General features: G+C 34.9%; 1 protein-coding gene across 5 annotated transcripts in view; it reads left to right on the top strand.

The window, feature by feature from the left end:
* The first annotated feature begins 37 nt into the window (after positions 1–37).
* The window catches only part of LOC106135942 (focal adhesion kinase 1), a 120,572-nt gene continuing 101,095 nt past the window's right edge, over positions 38–19,514 (top strand). For 4 of the 5 annotated variants that reach the window (XM_060951117.1, XM_060951116.1, XM_060951115.1 and 1 more), the window contains exons 1-2: positions 38–194; positions 3,272–3,299. The gene's annotated coding sequence lies outside the window, so the exon portion shown is untranslated. Of the gene's footprint in view, positions 195–3,271; positions 3,300–9,154; positions 9,313–19,514 lie in introns of those variants that run through there. The other variant, XM_060951113.1, reaches the window with a different exon arrangement.

Genomic DNA, 19,514 nt, shown 5'->3' with positions numbered 1-19,514 from the left:
CTCTATGAACCTCGTATCCAGAGCCACAAAAGTTATACAATAGAAAATATTTACTCTATGGCACTGTATTGGGTGGCTGTCAAAATTAAAGTGCTAAATTCCAATTAGAGTTTGTTGTTGTTTTAGTAAAAAATAAAGCAATAGCTCCATAAATCTGTGGAAATATCGGGTCTGAATTGTGCGAGAAATAAAGGGTAACTATTTCAAATTTCTCTAATCGTCTGAATGACAGAATTGCTAAGTTTATCGTTGTTACAATACCACTGAAATTGTTTTTTGTGATTATCATCGTATTTTGCTTACAAATACGATAAATATTCATTTAAATGATAGTTAGGGCCACGCGAATCAGTTTATTAATTTATGCATTGTTTATTATGTTATTTTGTAAGTGATTTTTATTGTTTTTTTTTGTATAAGAAGTGATACTATCACGACCGGTTTTCAGAAGCTGTCTCGCGTTCAATCACGTCCAATTAATCGTTTACAAGTACCTACTATGATAAATAATTTGCTGAAGTAGCGCAAGAGCGCTATATTAAAGCCAATTATGTTGACAACAAATGTTCCATTATATAATTTCTTAATTTTATGTCCCTGTTTGTAAGCTAGTAGAAGGAAGGTTTAAATTTATTTTTGTGAGTATATTATTATAAATCAATATAACCACTAACGTAAATCGGTACAGGAAATTATATTGGTAGGACTTTTTTAGTTATACCATCACATTGTGTTGTTTTAAACACCAGGCTTATTTTCAAAATACCTTTTTAGTACAGGTGATAAAGCACACAGATTCTAACATGTGGTTTAAAATTCAACCTTTTCATGTCAAATGCATCAGCTGATTGCTTAATGTAGGATGGTGAAAAAAGAAAATTGTTTAGTAAGTGTTGCATCATTTACTTAGTGTAAAAATATTCTATGATGAAGATAGACACATAAGCATCAAATGGTACTTTTCTTGATGAAGCAAATAACTTCACTATAATTTGTATTATTAGCACTATTATACAAATATGCAACACATTATATACTATGAGTTGTAAATAAAAAAAGTGAACTCAAGTGTCTTTCAATCGTATTCACTATTCTGGATTGCTGGGAAAATAATGTTTTGATGTTGCTATTTTACTCATGTTTCTACATCTCCCAATTGCACCGTTAGTGTTAGCAGTCAACACTTATAAAATGCAAACAGATACAAGTAAATCAGAAACATAAAGAAATCATGTGACATTTTTAACAAAATGGGAAAAAAGAATCATAGGAAATTTGTATATGAATGGTTAAAAACTTCTATGTCAGATGCACCCCAGTCTTTGATCCTGGTCATAGGAACCTGGATTGGAGGATGCGACCAGGCAAAATAGTAGGATGATGATGATCAATCTTGTTTTGCTGAAGCAAACCAAATTTCAAAATTGATTTCTTAATAAGAATTTTTCTTCCTTTAACATTGGTTTCAGTAAAAAAATTATGTTTCTAATCTTGAAATTTGTTTTAATAAAAGAATATGATTTCGTCTAAATTTTCAAATCATTAATCTAATACAGTCTCTTTTTTGTTATTTTTCAATCTAATTTTTGTTCTTAACAGAAGACCTAATTTCTTAACTTCCAACTGTAAAATATATGTAGCTTGATCTCTGTGACAGATGTCAAATGCATCTATTTTATGGTCATCTACCTGCATAAAATATACTACACAGTTATCACTTTAAAACATAGCTGTAATTCCCTAACAGCAAATAAAGGGAACATTTCACTAAAAGCGTTGTCCCATTTTCTCCGCAACAGGAAGCGGCGCCACTGTCGCACAGGAAAACGTCGACGCTACTTTTTTTGTTCTGAATCGGGAATAAAAGGAAAAGGACTTATTTCTCAGAGCACACTAAACTTCTAAACGAATTTAGCTAATATTTGGCATCACACTGAAATTCATAATTTTATTATGTGCGACTGTTGAAATTATGTTTTAATTCCACACGTCACGAAATATACTTACATCCCTATAAATTTGTTTTGCTTGATGTGAACTATTTTTGAAACAAACAAATTATCCGAACAAATTTTGCTAATACAGATCAGAGATAAGATAAAGTAACCATAAATACCTGTTTATAAATTATATTTAAAAATTCGAATCTGCTCTAATTCCTAATTCGAATATATATTCGAAATTCCAACGCCGTGGTGCAAACTGCGGTAAAAACAACAGTGGTTCGCGGGCGTTCTGACGTTATTTCCGCACACGTCGGACGCTGCGACATTCAGATATGGAACAAGGGTGGATGGCAGGGTTGTGACGAAACGCATTCTATTTTAATTATTTTTTATGTCGCGTTGCAGATATACTTATTTTACTTGGTTATCCTCCGACTAAAGGCATAATCAATTAGATCATGCCTTTTTCTTGCTGGGGTAGGCAGATACTACATACTAAGCAGAAGTATGGTGGCAAGTAGAAAGCTAAGATTCTTGCTTACTTTTTTTATCAATTGAAAATCTTTTCATGCCACCTTGTCGTTTGCTCTTGAAAGAGCCGATTTGATCTTTCGTTTAGGCGTTCTTTTTCAAAAGTTCCTTTGATCTTAAGAACCTTATAATTTGAACCAAAAATTGTGTCATTCGTAACTTCATAACAGTATTCGTTAGGAATAAAAATACAAAAAATCTTTACGTTCGTTATGAAGCAGCTATAGAATCAGGAGACAGCCCTAATCGGCAAAATAGGGCAACGGGTCGACGTGGCAACTGCACTGTCGTATTTCTGTTCATATTTATTGTGTTCAATAATGTCCAATAACTTTATATGGTGTGGGTTAATCGTCTACACATATTTATTAATTTATCGTATGGCTTTGTGTCTCTACTTAGAGATCTACCGCTTTCAAGTACGCTATAGCGTCCTTGGTCAATTTTATGAAATCTTCCTTGTCTGTGGTCAAAGGGCAGACAAAAACAGTGTGATAGTCGGTTTGTTCGGATTATACATACTTATAATCACGCCTTTATCCCTTACAGAGTAGATAAGCGAACAGTCTCGAAAAGACTGGAAAGCTACGTTCAGCTTAGTAATAGAATTGAGATTCAACAGTGACAGGTTGCTAGCCCATCGCCTAAAAAAAGAATCCCAAGTTTATTAGCCTTTCCCTTGTTTAATCGGGTTCAATTTAGCTCGAAACTTGGTCCTGTAATCCTGAAATCTAGTAAGTATATTTACTCTTAGTGCAATTAAAACAAAATTAATTTTGTTGTTTTTGTTCCAGATCGTCTTCACTAGAAGAGGTCTTGTTGGTAAGTGCATTTTTTTTCCATATAATTAAATTTGTTTACTATACAGTCAACAACAGCACATCAACCTACCCACCACCACTATTACCGCTCCATGGAGTTATTTTTCTGCAGGAAAATTTGATTTTCTTTTCTTCTTGACTGTACCAATAAAGACTGCCTTAAATACCGACTTAACTCGTCAGTTAAGGGAAGTTCTCATACAGCGTTTGGGTTTCGATTAAATTTTACCAGAGCAAAGAAATCATATATTGTGATAAAATTAAACCAATTATGACTTACTCTTGATATTTTATGATTGCATGTATGATATAAAAATTTTGAAAGTTTTCTTACTTTGAAAAATATTAAGCATACATACATACATACTTATTATGTTATATTGAATTATCGAATGCAATTGCCGCCCCGACGCCTGTGATTTACTCATGATTCCACTTGAAACTATACCGTCTGCTGAGTTCCCGTTAAATAATTAGGAGACGCCCTGGTGACCCACAAACGAACATGCAACACTTGAGCACGCGTGACTTGATACTCCACTCGAGGAGTATCTAAGGGAGTGTTATTAGTTTTTTTTTATTTTAAGAGATAGCAGCCCTTTTTGTAACTAATCTAGAGGAGACTGTTTAGGTTTGGAGTTATAGTCATGTACGTGCAAATTCTTAGTATCTGCCAACATCAAGCTAAAAGGCGGCTAAGAGGATTTTATAGGTAGGTTAGCTGCCTTGTATTTTGATAACGGCAGTTTAGTGGAAACATTAGCTTTCCGAAACACTGAATTAGGCATCATTGAATTTTTGAAAATGGGATAATTAAGCCAGTATTATCAATACCAGGCTCAAAATTACTTCTTGGCTCTATCTTTCACTTTGCTTTTTGCGGTAGGTATTCAAAATAGATAGATTACCTCCTTGTCAAAGGAAAACGCTACCTTGACCTCTCGCTATTAAAAAGCGGCTAGCTCGATGATTAAACAAAGAAACTAGATCAGTGTTGATGCATCAGTAACAACAACAGTATATCTCGTATAATTAAAACAGCAATTCCGATCTCACACCACTTCATTGTCATCGATTCGCTATGGTTTGATTCGATTCGGTCGAGTAATCGTAATATTTAGATGACACACTGATAAACTGAATGCGATGTTGAAATACAAGGCGCGGCAGATGGCAGATATGATATGCGAGCATGAGTTGAAAATGAGGATGCTGAAGAAGAAAAATGTATAGCTCGGGACCTTAAATTTGCGATGAAGGGGCAACTATCGAAACAGTTTGGTAGCTGGTACTGTTTTGGAAGCTGCCCCATACAGCAAAATAAGCGAGAAATTAGAAAAAAATAGATGTGGTCTTTACTTTACTACTTGTCTATTGTTGATTTCGTGTTTTGGTATAGAGACATGCGAGTTTGGCCTAACATTTTGTTAAAAAGGCCAATCAGCATCGTTGAGGATTGGAAATTCTTTGAAAACTGAACTATTGTTTTCGGAACACTGAACAACATATATTTAGTGACTCCCTGTACGGTATAATCTATTTGGCTTTATCTGGACGTCTTTTGATCCCGATTTTGAAGTATCACTTCTTATTCACACGGGAGAATCACGGGGTCAAATGCGAGAAACGAAAGAAGAAAGAATATAATTTCCTTAATTTTTTTTTTCCTCAGTTCTGTTAACTCTTGAATAGTACCTACCTATGTCATTTTATATTGAACCAGACTAAAATCAAAAAAGTGGCGTCAATAAAGACGATAACTATTGTTTGCCTGATAAATATTAGGAATTGCTGATAACTTTTTGTTGTATAGCTAATCTGTCTGTCATATTTAATCTGTTCTGATGGATTCCTTATCAGAAGTGTGATTATTGGAGAAAGTGATAAGGAATATCTGTTGAAATTTATTGTTATTAAAATTTTATACTGGTTGAATCTTTTCTTAAAAACTATGTTGACTTTAGGTTAATTGCTATTTTGGACATTTTATTTAAAACCATCCTAAACAAAACAACGTATATAGTAAAAGTACCTGCAAATTTTTAACTCCTTCCTCCTGGCGTTCTTTCTGTTTAAATACTCACTTTTCTGGAGAGGGGCCTGGGGTGCGCCTTTATGACGTGATCTAAAATTGGGTCAGTCAAGACAAGCGACCCTCGTATGACTTCTGCAATTTTGCAAGGAAACCTAACTTGTTGAGTCTTGGTTAACTGTTGTTACCTTATATGTTTTTCGTTTACCATGAGAGCATCGGTTAGCACTCAGACCAAAGTAGGTAGATAGTTAGGCTAGTTCGCCTTAAGCCCATAAATAAAAATAAGGTATACTAAACCCGTCATCGCGTCAAAATCAGTACCCGTTGGACGGCTGAGTTGTACTCCATGGCTACCTAACTTAACATGATAACAAATACTAATTACTACACTATTTGACCCGTACCTAACAATTAGTCAGTGAAGGTGCGAATTAATCCGTTCTCTGCAGCGTGATTCAAACTAGCGTGGGCTATCGAGGTGAACCACCGACTTGGCTATATACTATCCTCTCATAACTTTGTATTTGAAACAGGATGATTGTATGCATGTGCTTTGTCAATTAATGTTTTGATCAGCAATTGTACTGATTGTTAGCTAATTTCTTCCAAAGTAAAAATACGGCGTTAACCATCATTCATAGCTGGTGTTTTAAGATAATATATCACGAAATAATGTCTTAAAACACCAATTCCATGAAACTCAAAATAAAATACTTTGTTAAATACAATTCACATCCACATATCCAGAGGGGTAAGCAGAGACTACACCTGTCCACTTGCCACGGTTCCTGCATTTTTGCTTCATTATTATTTTGATGAAAGCAGTTTGTTTAAGGTAGTTCAAGAGTACCCTTAACCAGAACGTTCCCAATTAAGTCAAGGTACGTTCGTCACGTTCTTCCCTTCCAACGTACCTATACCATATCAACATGTAGAGGAATTGTTAGAATTTATGTCGATTAACGTGATTTCTGCAATACAGCAGCTAGGTACTCGTACATATATGTATATGCAATTGGGAATACACCTGCAGTATACCATAAAGCTGAGTAAAAGCAAAAACTGAGACAGTTTTGAAGCTGAAACGGTATTTACGAATGTAGGGCACGACATAATACAAGCACCTTCCCACGGCACTAAAGTGTGGTGGAACGGAACACCCGTTGCTGAACGGTCCATGTGAAAGAATATGTTTTATGCTGAATAGAATAGAATCTTTACTGCTTGTGTTTATCTTTATATATCTGAATCTTTCTGTAAGTAAGCCATTACTTATAGCCAAAACTACTAATTGTAGAAGGTGAAATTTGAAATGACCACTAATGATACTCGCGTCCGTAGAGATGGGGATGTGTCCCCCATCTCTATCATGACCTTGGGAAGTATTATGGATAACTTTGCAAGCTCTCAATAATACGTAAAGAAGTGATTAACTAAGTGCTGGTCAAATGAGACTTACATCCTCTTCTACTTGGGAGCCCTTTAGAGATGAAAAGGTTTGAGATTTAGGACATTATGACGCCTATTTCCCGGAAGGAATATAGGCAGAGACTGCATCTTTTTAGTTGTCACGATTTCATACTTCTTTTAATTCATCACATTTATCTTTTCATGCATGCCTCTGTTTACTGTACTCCTAATGACCTTTTTACCAGAAAGTCTCCGATTTACACGGCACAATATATCGTCGTCTCTTATATCGACCGTGTTGACGCAAATTGCTTCGCGTCGCCTCGTGTGACACGGGAGCGGGTTTTGTATTGGACGAGCGACGCCGAAGTCGACGATCGCTTGCAATGTTTCAGATCAAATTTCTTGCACAGTCTATATCATTTTAGGTATCTACCTACATACCCTTGCTGTTGTTTCGATCGATATTCGTAGGATTTTGAAATTATTGCATTTTTGGAATGCCAAAAAACTCATAGTCCATGCGTAGATAGTTGATACGTACATAAGAATTAATTGCGACTGTATCAGATTTTAAAGTACATTTATCTAGTGTGTATGGCTAGTTCGTCGTCAAATTCGAAGTTTGTTCACTAAACGTAATTTTCTCGTTGCAAAATCTATCCAAAACTAAGTAATTTTAGAGGGTGTAAAGTTTTCGATTATCTAAAAAGATTGACTATTGATCTATGTAACAGATCATAAAAAATGCAGCCTTTACATTGAATCTCGATTAGATTTGTAAGGTATATTATTTTATAAGAAAATATATCAACCTTACACAAAGCTCACATGCAATTTTCTCGCGCAGGACCAAAACAACTCGAATATTAACAAAGTTTTTTGTTTCATATTCATATTTCGTAGAACTTCAACAGTTTCAAGAGTTCATATCTTTTCTTGCAATGTAATACAATGTTCTTTTCTTCTTTACCAATACTATGACGGAATTAGGGAAATATGTGAATGCCATCAGGGAATTTTTCTTAAACAATTTCTGATTACTAATATCTTATTTGTTTTTTTTCGAAGGTTTCTTATAAGTAAGATTGCAGGTGGACAGAAGGACATTCAGACATAGCGAAACTATGAGTGTTCTTGGTTAACATTACAACGCTCCAAAATGGTAATTGTGGATTTCAATTTTGTCACATTCGAAAAACATCTTGTTTTATTAATTTGCCTAAAGCAATTACTGCCTGAAACTGATGTATCAGTTACAGCGTTTTAAGTTTTTTGTTGTATGTTTATAAGATAAATTCATATTTAGTTGTCGTACTGTTTGTTTTGATACATCGTCAGTATTTTTGTTCGATCTCCTCCGTATAAATTCTCTTCATCTTTCCTATGCAAATAGATATCAATAAATTCATATATTCAATATTCTATTTTGAGATAATGTAAGAAACACATTTAATCTTTATTTTAACTGTTTCCAACAAAGTTTTGATTGTAAATCGTTATTGCAATAAATTGAATTTCTTATTTAACTACCAGGTTAAAGAGGCCATAACATTAAGCCGGGGAAATTATGGATTACAAGAATTTTATAACGACGCCTGTTTATTGCTGTCGCATATAAATCGGCGATGTTTATATTTTTTTTAAATCATTGCTGGTGTTTTGTCCCGGTAACATCCTTACCTCTGAGGAGCCCGGGATGCGCCTTTGATCGTGGTCTTGTATTGGATATTGACTTACCCAAGTAAGTCAGGTTTTTCACGAACCGACTCCCGTTGCTCTCTGCACATGCCGTCATCCTTTTTTACGTTTGATCCCGTTTGCATACTAGGGATCCTCTAATGAATCTAAGTCAGGTAATTACACGAATACAATGACATGAAATGTCTAATGTAGTTGAACCTAATCCAGCTTGAATAATCGTTTCATTCAGTTGTCGGAATGTACAAGTTTCTCCGACTCTTCTCGATGTTTCCCTACACTGCAAATAAAAAAAAGTAACTAATAACTCAAGGAATAGTCATTGGAACATGGCCGCAGTAGTATCCGAACCTGTGTACCTTGGAACGAGTATGCTTTTGAGTCGGATAACTAAACCACTCGACCAGCAACGGCCTCTATTAAAGTTTCACATTCAATAGTATCAAAACCGATGATTTCCGAAATTAGCGAAAATTATGTACGACGGAAGCGGAGGCGGAGATCTCTTGTCCTGTTCAACGCTCATCGATTGGCGTTCGCGGGGGTTGTTTTTCGAGAAGCACCCCTATGTTTTGGGTGGCAGGGTGGTGTGTCGCGGTTCATTCGGGGGGAGTTAGGGCGTCAGGTTTTTGAACCCTGTGCACCACGCTGCCGGCCGGCACGGGAGCCGCAGTGCCACGCCGCCGGCCGGCGCCTCCGCCCGTGTCTCCGCGCCAGTTCGCCGAATATTTGCGTCTTTGCGAACTTCGATGCTTAAGCGCGTTGCGGTAATTTTCGTACGAATTCTGTTCGGCAACGAACGTTCAGTGACAAATTTTTTTTACTAACTAGTTAAGTGATAGTGTTTTGTATCATGTTTAGTGCTTGTGTAAGTGCAGTGGCCGGTTTGTTATAAGAGGATGTTTATTTTCACGAGAAGCCTATGTTTTTGTTTTGTTTAGGTACAAGTAGGTATTTTGGAAATGACGCAGTAGTTTTAGCGGCAGTTTAAGCGGTTTTCAGTTAATTAGGAGTATACGGTACAGGAATAAAGTAATTAATTAGTAAAACATTATCACTAAAGCAAGCCTAGGTTGGCTGACTGTTTTTTAATCAAATGGAATTTATTAATTAAACGACAACTTAAGAAATTAGAATGGGTTATTCGCAATAAAAACGTAATTAAGTTCTACATCTACGATCGTTTTCATTTGACAATGCGAGTTAACCAGTATTATTACCTATCAACGTAGGCCTGTAATAACCATAATATGATTATCAGTTGTTCCGCTCTTTATTCTACTGACATCAATGCGTTCCACCTCCGTATCGCTGCCGGATGGGTAGCAAAGTTGAGTTCTATGGTCAAATAATGTCTATATTCTGTTCCCTTGAGAATGCCTTAGTTATTAATATCGGAATATTGATGTGCGGGCCGGGGATTTTCCTATGTTGATAAATTTTCAGCATTCCCTACAAAACTAGTGCTACGCCGTAGCTGATTCGTAGCGGCTACGGCGACTGGTTACGTCGTAGTACCTTGTTTAGTCTTTTATCTTAATTAAGTTTATTAATTAAACACACGTTGTATATGGTGAAGGTATATGCTAAACATGCGTAATGCTGCGTTACAATTTGGACACTTTCTTGTTAAAAATATTCAGTCTTTTCCTTACGGGATAGACAGAGTCAATATTTTCGAAGACTCATATTCCACTTTTATAGGTACGTGGTACATGCGCTTTAAACATATTACTATTACTTACCATGATTGTAACTTACAGAACATACTTTTTAAAGGTTTTTTTACAAAATTAAACAATGCAAAATAAACTGTGTAGAAGTTTCATTGCTTCGCTATAACTTTAACTTAAAACAATATTTCATATACCTTCATAATAATAATATGCGTAGTCTACTTTGATTTCATGATTAAGTCTCATTTTTTGACACCCACGAAGTTCTCTTTTCTTTTATGTATCCAATACCATTTTCATTAAACACTTTATGCCTACAAAAAAAAACGCAAATGTAAATTTTTGATCAAGTGTACAATGGCCTCATAGAAAGTACACCAACTTTCGTAGACATATCTAATGTATACTTTTCTCTGGCCTACTGTACACAAATTGGGGTATTGGTTTCGATGCCGGTCCTTCGTCAAACAGTCAATTAATGGGATATCATGCCTTATTACAAACCAAACGATTGCCCTTGTAGGGGCGGTGGTTTTAAGCGAGAAGGGCCTAGATTCTACCCTCGATCGTGTCACGATAAAAATTAACTTTTCTGATTGAACTGGGTTTATATAATACCGAGTACTTACATTATATAACCTCTTTATGGCGACATACGTACTTATCCATTATCTTGACAAGTCCCGGAGTACTCAGAACCAAGTCGTAGAAAAACTAAAAGGTCTCGTTCAGCTGTATGGTTTAATTATGAAATTGAGAGTAAAACAGTGACAGGTTGCTAGTCCATCGCCTTAAAGAAGAATCTCAAGTTTACTAGCCTTTCCTTTAATTGACTTACAAATTTTAATGAAATTATGTCTCGTTGGTCTCATTGATGTTTTTGTAGGATACGCTTAATTAATCTCTTGGTCATTCACCTATAGCTATTATCATTCCATCAATATTGATTGCTCTCTTGATCGTTAATTGAATTGTTGTACAATGTGATGTCTGTATCGTGTTTCATACAACTTTACTCCATACTACACATACATATAATAACGTCTATTTCCTCTGCGGAGTAGACAGAGCCAGCAGTATTGAAAAGACTGAAAAGCCACGTTAAGCTGTATCAACTTTATGGCTTGTTGATGGAATAGAAATTGAAATAGTGATAGGTTAACAATCTGCTCATAACCCATCGCCTGCAAGTAAAATCCTAACTTTATAAAGCCTTTCCCTTTTAATATACTCTGTTATTATTATACTCCGTACTAAAATTATAAATGCGAAAGAAAGTACCTACTTTATGACATTTGGTATGAATTAAATTATCTTAAATCAAATATAAGTTATTTTTTCTGGGAATTCCGCGCTCCCCTTTATTCCCATGTAGTTTTGCCCTAATAGGTATGTATTACCTACATACATATTTAATGTCATATATAATAACATATTATAGTATTTTTTAACTGAAAAGTTTCATCTAAACCTTAATTTGTCTTAACTAACCAACTAATTTGTCAATCCAATCGTAAGGACACATTACAAATTCTCTATATTTAGACGACCTAGCCTCGTTTGCATGTTTCAGGTCAAACTCAGGTCAGGATAATTAGTTTATAGGGCTTGACATGCGTCATTCATACAACTTGCGTGCGGGTGGAGTTTAGGCTAGGCAAATCTGGCCGTGCACATCCTGGTATGTTATTACAAACATTGGTATTTTTGAGTTAATAGGAATAACTAAAATCATTGCAGATATTTTTTTAATGAAATTATCCACAGAGATAGACTAGACATTCAGGAGTAATGTGGGCTATTTTATTTTCCAAAAATTCCCACGAGATGAAAGCTATTATGAAAAACTTAAAAAAACTGAGCCTTTTTTCTGATTGTAAAATGATATCATTTTTTTTGTCATAGTGTATATAGTATTCAGCACTTAAGCCCTTTTATTTTTCGGGAGCTACAAAGGGACCACATAAAGAGACAGATATATCAAATTTATAACACCCCGTCGTTTTTGTTTGGGGGTTAAAAATAGAAAAGTGCATTACGCTCGGCGGCCCTCTGTCTGTCTGCCCGTCCGTCCGTCCGCTACTGCACAGATGGCGCTAATTATAGCTAATTATAATAATTGTGTGATAGTAATTACATGTGTTTGTGTTGCCCCCCGCGATGGGACAACGTTCGGTACACTAGTTGTTACTACTGGTTTTGTTTGGTATCGTTTATTCATCTTCATATCATCTCATCTTATAATCTTCATGTCATCTTATAATAATAAACTCATTGACTAATTGTCACTTCTCAACCCAATATATATGTCTAGAGATTTTAAATTTGGGGTGTGCCCGCAATTCTCAAGGGAACGGAAATTAACGAAAGTTTTCCTTTAACGCCGAGACGCTTTAGCTTATCTGTGTAGCTATATTCTGTAGTGTGCAAAATGTCATCAAAATTGGTCCAGCCAGTGGTTTAGCCGTAAAAACGTGACAGACTTTAGTATTATAATATTAGTAAGTTCGTATGAATGCATCCATGATTTTTTCATAGTTAAGTTGGCCGGTTGCAAAGGCGTTTCAATGCGTGGGTTGATATCAATGAAATCTATTATTTGTTTTGCATTTTACACATAAGTTACGCGATTATGAGCGCTAAATGTACCAAATTTGATATACGCTCGGGTGATTGACCTTTATCAAGAGCATTAGGTATTAAAATGATAATAAAACCACAGGGTATATTCTTGACTGTGTCGCAGAGTACATTCATGCTTTTGTTTTATTTTTACCTACTACTAAAAAGATGGACGATTTCTTTTGACTGCCTACTAGCATTAAATTGTCCAGCTTTTGCTATCATGGGACAAGTCAATGGAGACTAGTAAAAAAAAGACAAGTGGAATAGACAGAAAAAATCAGTTGAAGATGAAAATGTTCACATGAAAAGCGAGTTGTCTGTACATCGAAAGATGAGTAAACAGGAGTCCAATGTAAACAAACTGTAGAACTGGTCTCAAAACATGCTTACATGAACTTTATAACATCGAGTCTTGTTACACCTACGCTTCCTTATGCAAATGTGTTATATCTCAATACGCTTTGCACTAAATAAGGAGTGTGCGGATAAGTAACTCCGTATAAATTGCCCGCGACTCCGTTCGCGTGGAATAGTTATTTTGTGCATCATTGAAACCCTCAAAGGTGAATAATTTTCCCCGTTTTTTTTCACATTTTCTATTATTTTTCGCGTGATGTAGGTAATATAAGGGAAAGAGGCGTAATTTTATGTATGTATGTATGTATGTAATATAGCCTTAAGCCTTCCTCGATAGATGGTCTATTCAACACAAAAAGGATTTTTCAATTCGAACCAGTAGTTCCTGAGATTAGCGCGTTCAAACAAACAAACCCTTCAGCTTTATAATATTAGTATAGATTCAGCAAAACAGTAAATAATATTTCCTCTCACCAACTTTTGCACTCATGTAGGTGTAAGCTATATTTCTGTACTCTCCCATTGTGTTCAATTTGAGCCCGTGCCCTTAGGTGCACCAGGTGTACTTACAAAATTTATAGCATTCAGCTGCTTTCATCGCGAACTTGCGACATTGTTATTTGTACAAATGCGAATGTGTTTTCAGTTCAGCTCCTGAAATTCATATAGGTATGTATAAGTATGTCCGTTTGTTGTGGAGTCAGATTACGTCCGCTTGGAATTTCTTCTGTAATTTCTGATGTTCTTTTCATATTGATAGTGATTTCTGTTGCACTACCTTTCTCATTAGTTTTTTGGTAATGTAAAATAAATGGACTTAATTATTTAGATTTCTGTGGGTGCGTAGGTGTATCTTTATTATTTTCTTTACTTTATGAAGTGATGTCATGAATTTTATTTGATTCCGATGTCGAGTACCAAATCACTATCACATCAGAGACCAATTAAGAAAATACTGATTTAACTGAAAATTGAAGTTGCCAGTCTTTGTTTTTATTAAGGTTCCCTGGAGGAGAAAGTTCCATTACTTAAATTGATTTCACGTAAAAGCTCGTGCGGCCAAGAAAGCTCTTTATTTTTATATGCTTTAACACTTTTACCCTCTTTTACATTGCTTGTTTGTTTTTTTGTTTTTGCAAAGGCGTTGCGAATATGTCGAAGGGACTTAATTTCAATAGCGCACTCAAGCGCCTTTAGTAACTTTTCATGTTAGGAGGATTTTCTAGTTTTTTCACACGCATCTTTGTGTGTTCCCAGTTGCACCCTTCGCCACCACAGTGCATTGCGGGCTGTTGGCTTTCATATTGGAAAATATGGTTACCTAAAAAAAATATAGTGTTTATGAGCTGCAAAATCGCTTAAAATAAATTTCATCGACTTACATACAAACATAAAATCACGCCTTTTTCCCCCTTTTTTTCCAGCCTTTTTGCGTAAGAAGAGACTACATCTTTTCACTTGCCACGTTCTCAGCATACTTTTTTCGCTTCATCAACCACATTCAGAACTATGAAGATAGCTCTGCGGTTAAGGGTAATCTTGACCTTTTGCTAGAACGGTCTTAATTTGATCAAGGTACGTTCTGTTAGGCCTTCCCACTCCTACCTTTCTATCCACACTGTCCTTGTTCATTTGCTTAATCAACCTGCCTTCATTAGGTTCTTATTATTAGAGAATTATTAGAGAAATTCAAAAAGTGATACTTGATCCCCTCAGGACTTGATGACTTTGATCATTATAATCAATATGTTATTAGCGGCAAAAACTCAAGAACATTCCAGAATACCAATCGGACTGGTTGCAAAGGATATAATCAGGGTTTTTGTATGCTTAGAGCATTAGCGTACGAGTCAAATACCCATATTCCGGTGTAGAATATGGTGTGGTCAGTAATTGATTTTGCGCAAGATGAATTATAATTAAAATAATTCGAGATGACACTGTCTACCCCGTCATTTATTATAAATATGTGATTATTATTATTTATTATTATCGTAATTGTGTTATTTAAGAAAGTTATCTAAAAGAAATGACGACATGGAATAATGATATGTTTAAATAAATTTAATGGGCATTTATTTTTTCCACAAAAAATATTCACAATGGCCGACCAAGTTTAGAAATCACTTGCCATAACCATTTACTATACAGGTGGGTTGAGTTGCAGTCAAAGCATTTTTTTACATAGAAATAATTTACATGACAAGAGAATTTCGAGTCGGTCCAGTGGATACGTGTCTGAATGTGAACAGAATTGAAATTCGGCCTCAGTCCTTTTACGCAAACAACACGACATTATGGAGATTACAGAAATGGCGTTGTCTGGCTAATTAATAATACGATTAAAATATTTAGGCGACGCTGCGTTAAACTAGAAATCTCACAGGAAATCCCTCGTCGCTCCGTATGTGACAATACAGTTTCTGTCGTCTAATAAAAAAAAATACAAATATATTTCAGTCAATAAACGGGCACATTAAAGTGTGTGTTTCAATTAGTTACTTTAGTCTTTAATAATAAAATTGGCAAACTATTTGATAATATTTATTGATTTCAAATGCCTTTTATGATCTCCATCAGAAGTAAAAGAGTAGATTAGTTTTATCTGTGTTTTGGAAACATTAATGAATTCTGTTTTGTCTTTAAGTACGTTTAGGACGAAGAGTATCTGCGCATTCATTATTTTGCAACGACAGTACTGTCGGTAATGTATCGAGTAAGCATCGATAAATTTCTGAATCGATTTGTGTCAATCGAGTTTCGATATTTGTTGGGTCATAATGGACATTTTGCAATGTTGCCGTTTTTTTTTGTTTTATTTTTGGGTTCGGTTCGGTGTTTACATAATGGAAATCAGACAAAATCTTGAGGATAAAAGTCGACTTCAATTTGTATAGCTTTGTTAGTGACCGTCATGGGATGTCCCGGGTTCGATCCCCGAGGTCGCGGTCACACACAAATCTGTGTAATTTGTCTGTATATTTATTATTATTTCTTGCAAGTTAAATCTTTACGATTTTTCGGTATTTAAATAAAGCTTGTACGTTTGAAAATGATTTATATGTTATTAGTTTACTTAAATTTCTCATCGCCTCAAATTGTACTACTAAAAGGCCCGTTAAAATATTAAACTCTCGAGTAATCATTTACCATTCCGCTATCATAAAATACACTTCATGACACATGTCACTGAAATACAACACATAAAGCCATAAAATTAATTATTATAGAATTATTCAACTATCTATCCTAAATGACTCTCAGCCTTTGACCTCTGATATTGCATTTGCACGTACACTCATTCCTTTTTGTACGGACGTGACCCAGCACTACGATTGGACGAGTCGCCATCGAATGACAATAATCTGAATCGATTGTTCCATATTTAAATTAGACGTTCGTTAAATCGAGTCGTGTTTAATGCATTCCAGATTTAAATTGGTAATTAATTGTCTGGTAATAAAAAATAGTTAACAGACAAGATTTTATAGTAATATAGACAATATAACAGGATTTAAAAGCAATAGAAAATAAAAAAGGTCAATGTTCGATTCCACTTTTATTTGTACTATCATGGGCACAAAATATATGGAAAGGTCTTAAAATATATGTATGGAACAATACCATCCTATTTAAATTGAAGCTGTGTCTTGGCATGTCTTGAGTAAAAAAACAACCAAAGAACTCCACATTCCTTCTAAATTCAGTTCAGGATTTTAAGAAATTCAGTCTCAGGCGAACAAAGATTGCAAATTTGCTAAAATTAACGCAGACTGAAATCGTTCACATAGTTTGCAATAGGGGTGGTAAAAATATCATCAAGCCATTTTCAGAAGTTATATATAAAAAAAATAAAGTAAATATTATTTTTGTTGTAACGTTTTATAATAATAATAATATAACAAAATATGTATAAAATACATACAAAAATTAAATATTGCAGATAAAAATATTCATTAAATATTGTTGTTGTTGTAACTTTATTGCATAAAATACGTAAACATACTCTTATTAGGGAAATGGCTAAGTCACAAATATGGAAATTAAATATGATCATCGATTAAATATTCAGATACTACTAAACATTCTGCCATGTCTTGATAAATAAAAATCAATGAAGTATGTGAGGTTATCAAAGGAGATTATATTAATTTCAAATAAAAATTTAAATTAAGAATGGTTCGGAATTTAAAAAAATCCTTTACGTTCGCTGATATGTACTAGTATTACTAGACTTACTATTTACTACTAGCACTTATCGTTTTAGAAGAGTTGCTCTCTCTTAGTGGTCTCTACCTACCAGTCTAGGAAAGAGGCGTGACCATAAGGTATGTTTTATCCCTCTATTCATACTAAACAGTGAGTCATCCCAATAGCTTTCAAGTTACACGTTCTAGACTTTTTCCGCACACTATTTCTATTTATTTATATCCCCGAGGACCTCCTAGCGTGACCTCCTTAGCCCTGGGACGACGGGCATACCGACTCGTCTAGGATATTCCAGAAAATTCCTATACATACATACATACATATGATCACGTCTATATCCCTTGCGGGGTAGACAGAGCCAACAGTCTTGAAAAGACTGAATGGCCACGTTCAGCTATTTGGCTTAATGATAGAACCGAGATTCAAACAGTGACAGGTTGCTAGCCCATCGCCTAACAGAGGAATCCTAAGTTAATAAGCCTATCCCTTAGTCGCCTTTTACGACATCCATGGGAAAGAGATGGAGTGGTCCTATTCTTTTTTGTAATAGTGCCGGGAACCACACGGCACCCGGGAACCACACGGCACGGCAAAATTCCTATCTCGGTCGTTATTGACTTCAAGTTGCTTTATAACGACATAGAAACGTTGTAGAGAAGACACAATAAATATTTGGTATTACTTAATGACTAAGGAATAGTGGTTTTGTCTGTTGTTATGTATTAAGTTTTAATTTCATTTAAATTTTATATTAGGTACATTGCTTTTAATCGAATCTATATAAAGATGTGAATATCTTATAAGTGCCGATATACAACGTTGAAATATCGTTATTTTCAGAAAATGTCGAAGGAAAAGAGAAAAGAATCGCTTTTGTACTTATAAATTTAAAAACATATACCGATTTTTACGATATATGAATTTCATGCCACTACCAAAACATTAACGTAAAAATATCGGTACCTACATTCAGAAAATGTCTAACCAAGAATTGTAACACCAGGTTACCTAAATGAATTTCCTTCAGAATTTGGACCACAGTCTGCGAGTTCGCAGTGAGGAATAATGTCTGGAGCATCTATGTCAATTCCGGGCGGCATCCGAGCCAATTTGCTGCCTGTACTTCAGGGTTGTTTGCTGCTAACAAATATACAAAGGATTTAATATGCGCTATGTAATTTACATTTGGCTTTAACACTTGCCATTTTTCTTTACAGTTTATTGTTCTAAGTAGTGTCACGTGCCTGTCGTTGCTTTCACCTTTTCAATATAATTCATCATACTCTCATTGATGTTAAAAATAAATTTGTTATCAATGTAATTTACATACATTGCTGATCTTTTTTCTGAATTTTATGCTTGATTTCATCTTGGGTATCATCAGTCTTATTATTTAATTGCATTAATTATATAGGAGCCCTCATGGTGCCATCACTATAATTTGTGGGTTAATTTATTAATTTGTTAACTTTATTGCACTTGAAATTGATGTTGAATGTTTTCATTCACTTTATTAGCATCATTTTAAATCTGAGCTTGAATTTCTTTATTGTTTATTTAACTTGGACATAATGCTTATTGTTTAGTAAACTACTTGATAAAAATATATTTATAAGAAATCTGTGAAACATTTACTTGAAATTTGTCTTTAATTGGCCTAAAAAAAAAGAGATAATAAAAAAGAATGACATTTCAACATTTTTTATTGTGATATTTTTTCTCTTAAGTTGGTTTTCCCGGCTGATTTTATTTCGGTATGATCACAGCCCTAGTTCATGAGGCACGTGCACGGCAACAGCCTCACGGCTCGCTTAATGTGTTGTCTACCGTTTTTTGCCGACTGCACCACGATTGTACTGAGCGGTACGGCTCAGGCCAGCTTAGTTCTCGTGTAAACATGGAACAACTCGGAAATTTTAGCATTTTGCTTTTATTTCTAGGCTGTTTAAACGAGTACTTAACTATCGCAAGTGCATGCTTACTGGCTGCTAAATTGACGCTTAAGGATGGGTGTTTAAAAGTGGTGGAATGAATTAAAAAGAAAAGGTAATGATCTCCAAACGTGATAAGTAAATGGAACTGTGCCATGGTACTAGTGTCAAAAAACGAATATTTTGATGTTAGAAAACAAAGGTATAATGATACCAGTGTAATGGTTATTTCATCGTTATTCTTCCGCTAGGTTGTGTCCCGCTTGCGTCCT

This window comes from Amyelois transitella, chromosome 24 (genome assembly GCF_032362555.1).
Source record: "Amyelois transitella isolate CPQ chromosome 24, ilAmyTran1.1, whole genome shotgun sequence".
NCBI classification, from domain to species: Eukaryota; Metazoa; Arthropoda; class Insecta; order Lepidoptera; family Pyralidae; genus Amyelois; species Amyelois transitella.
This window is presented reverse-complemented; position numbering and strand designations above follow the sequence as displayed.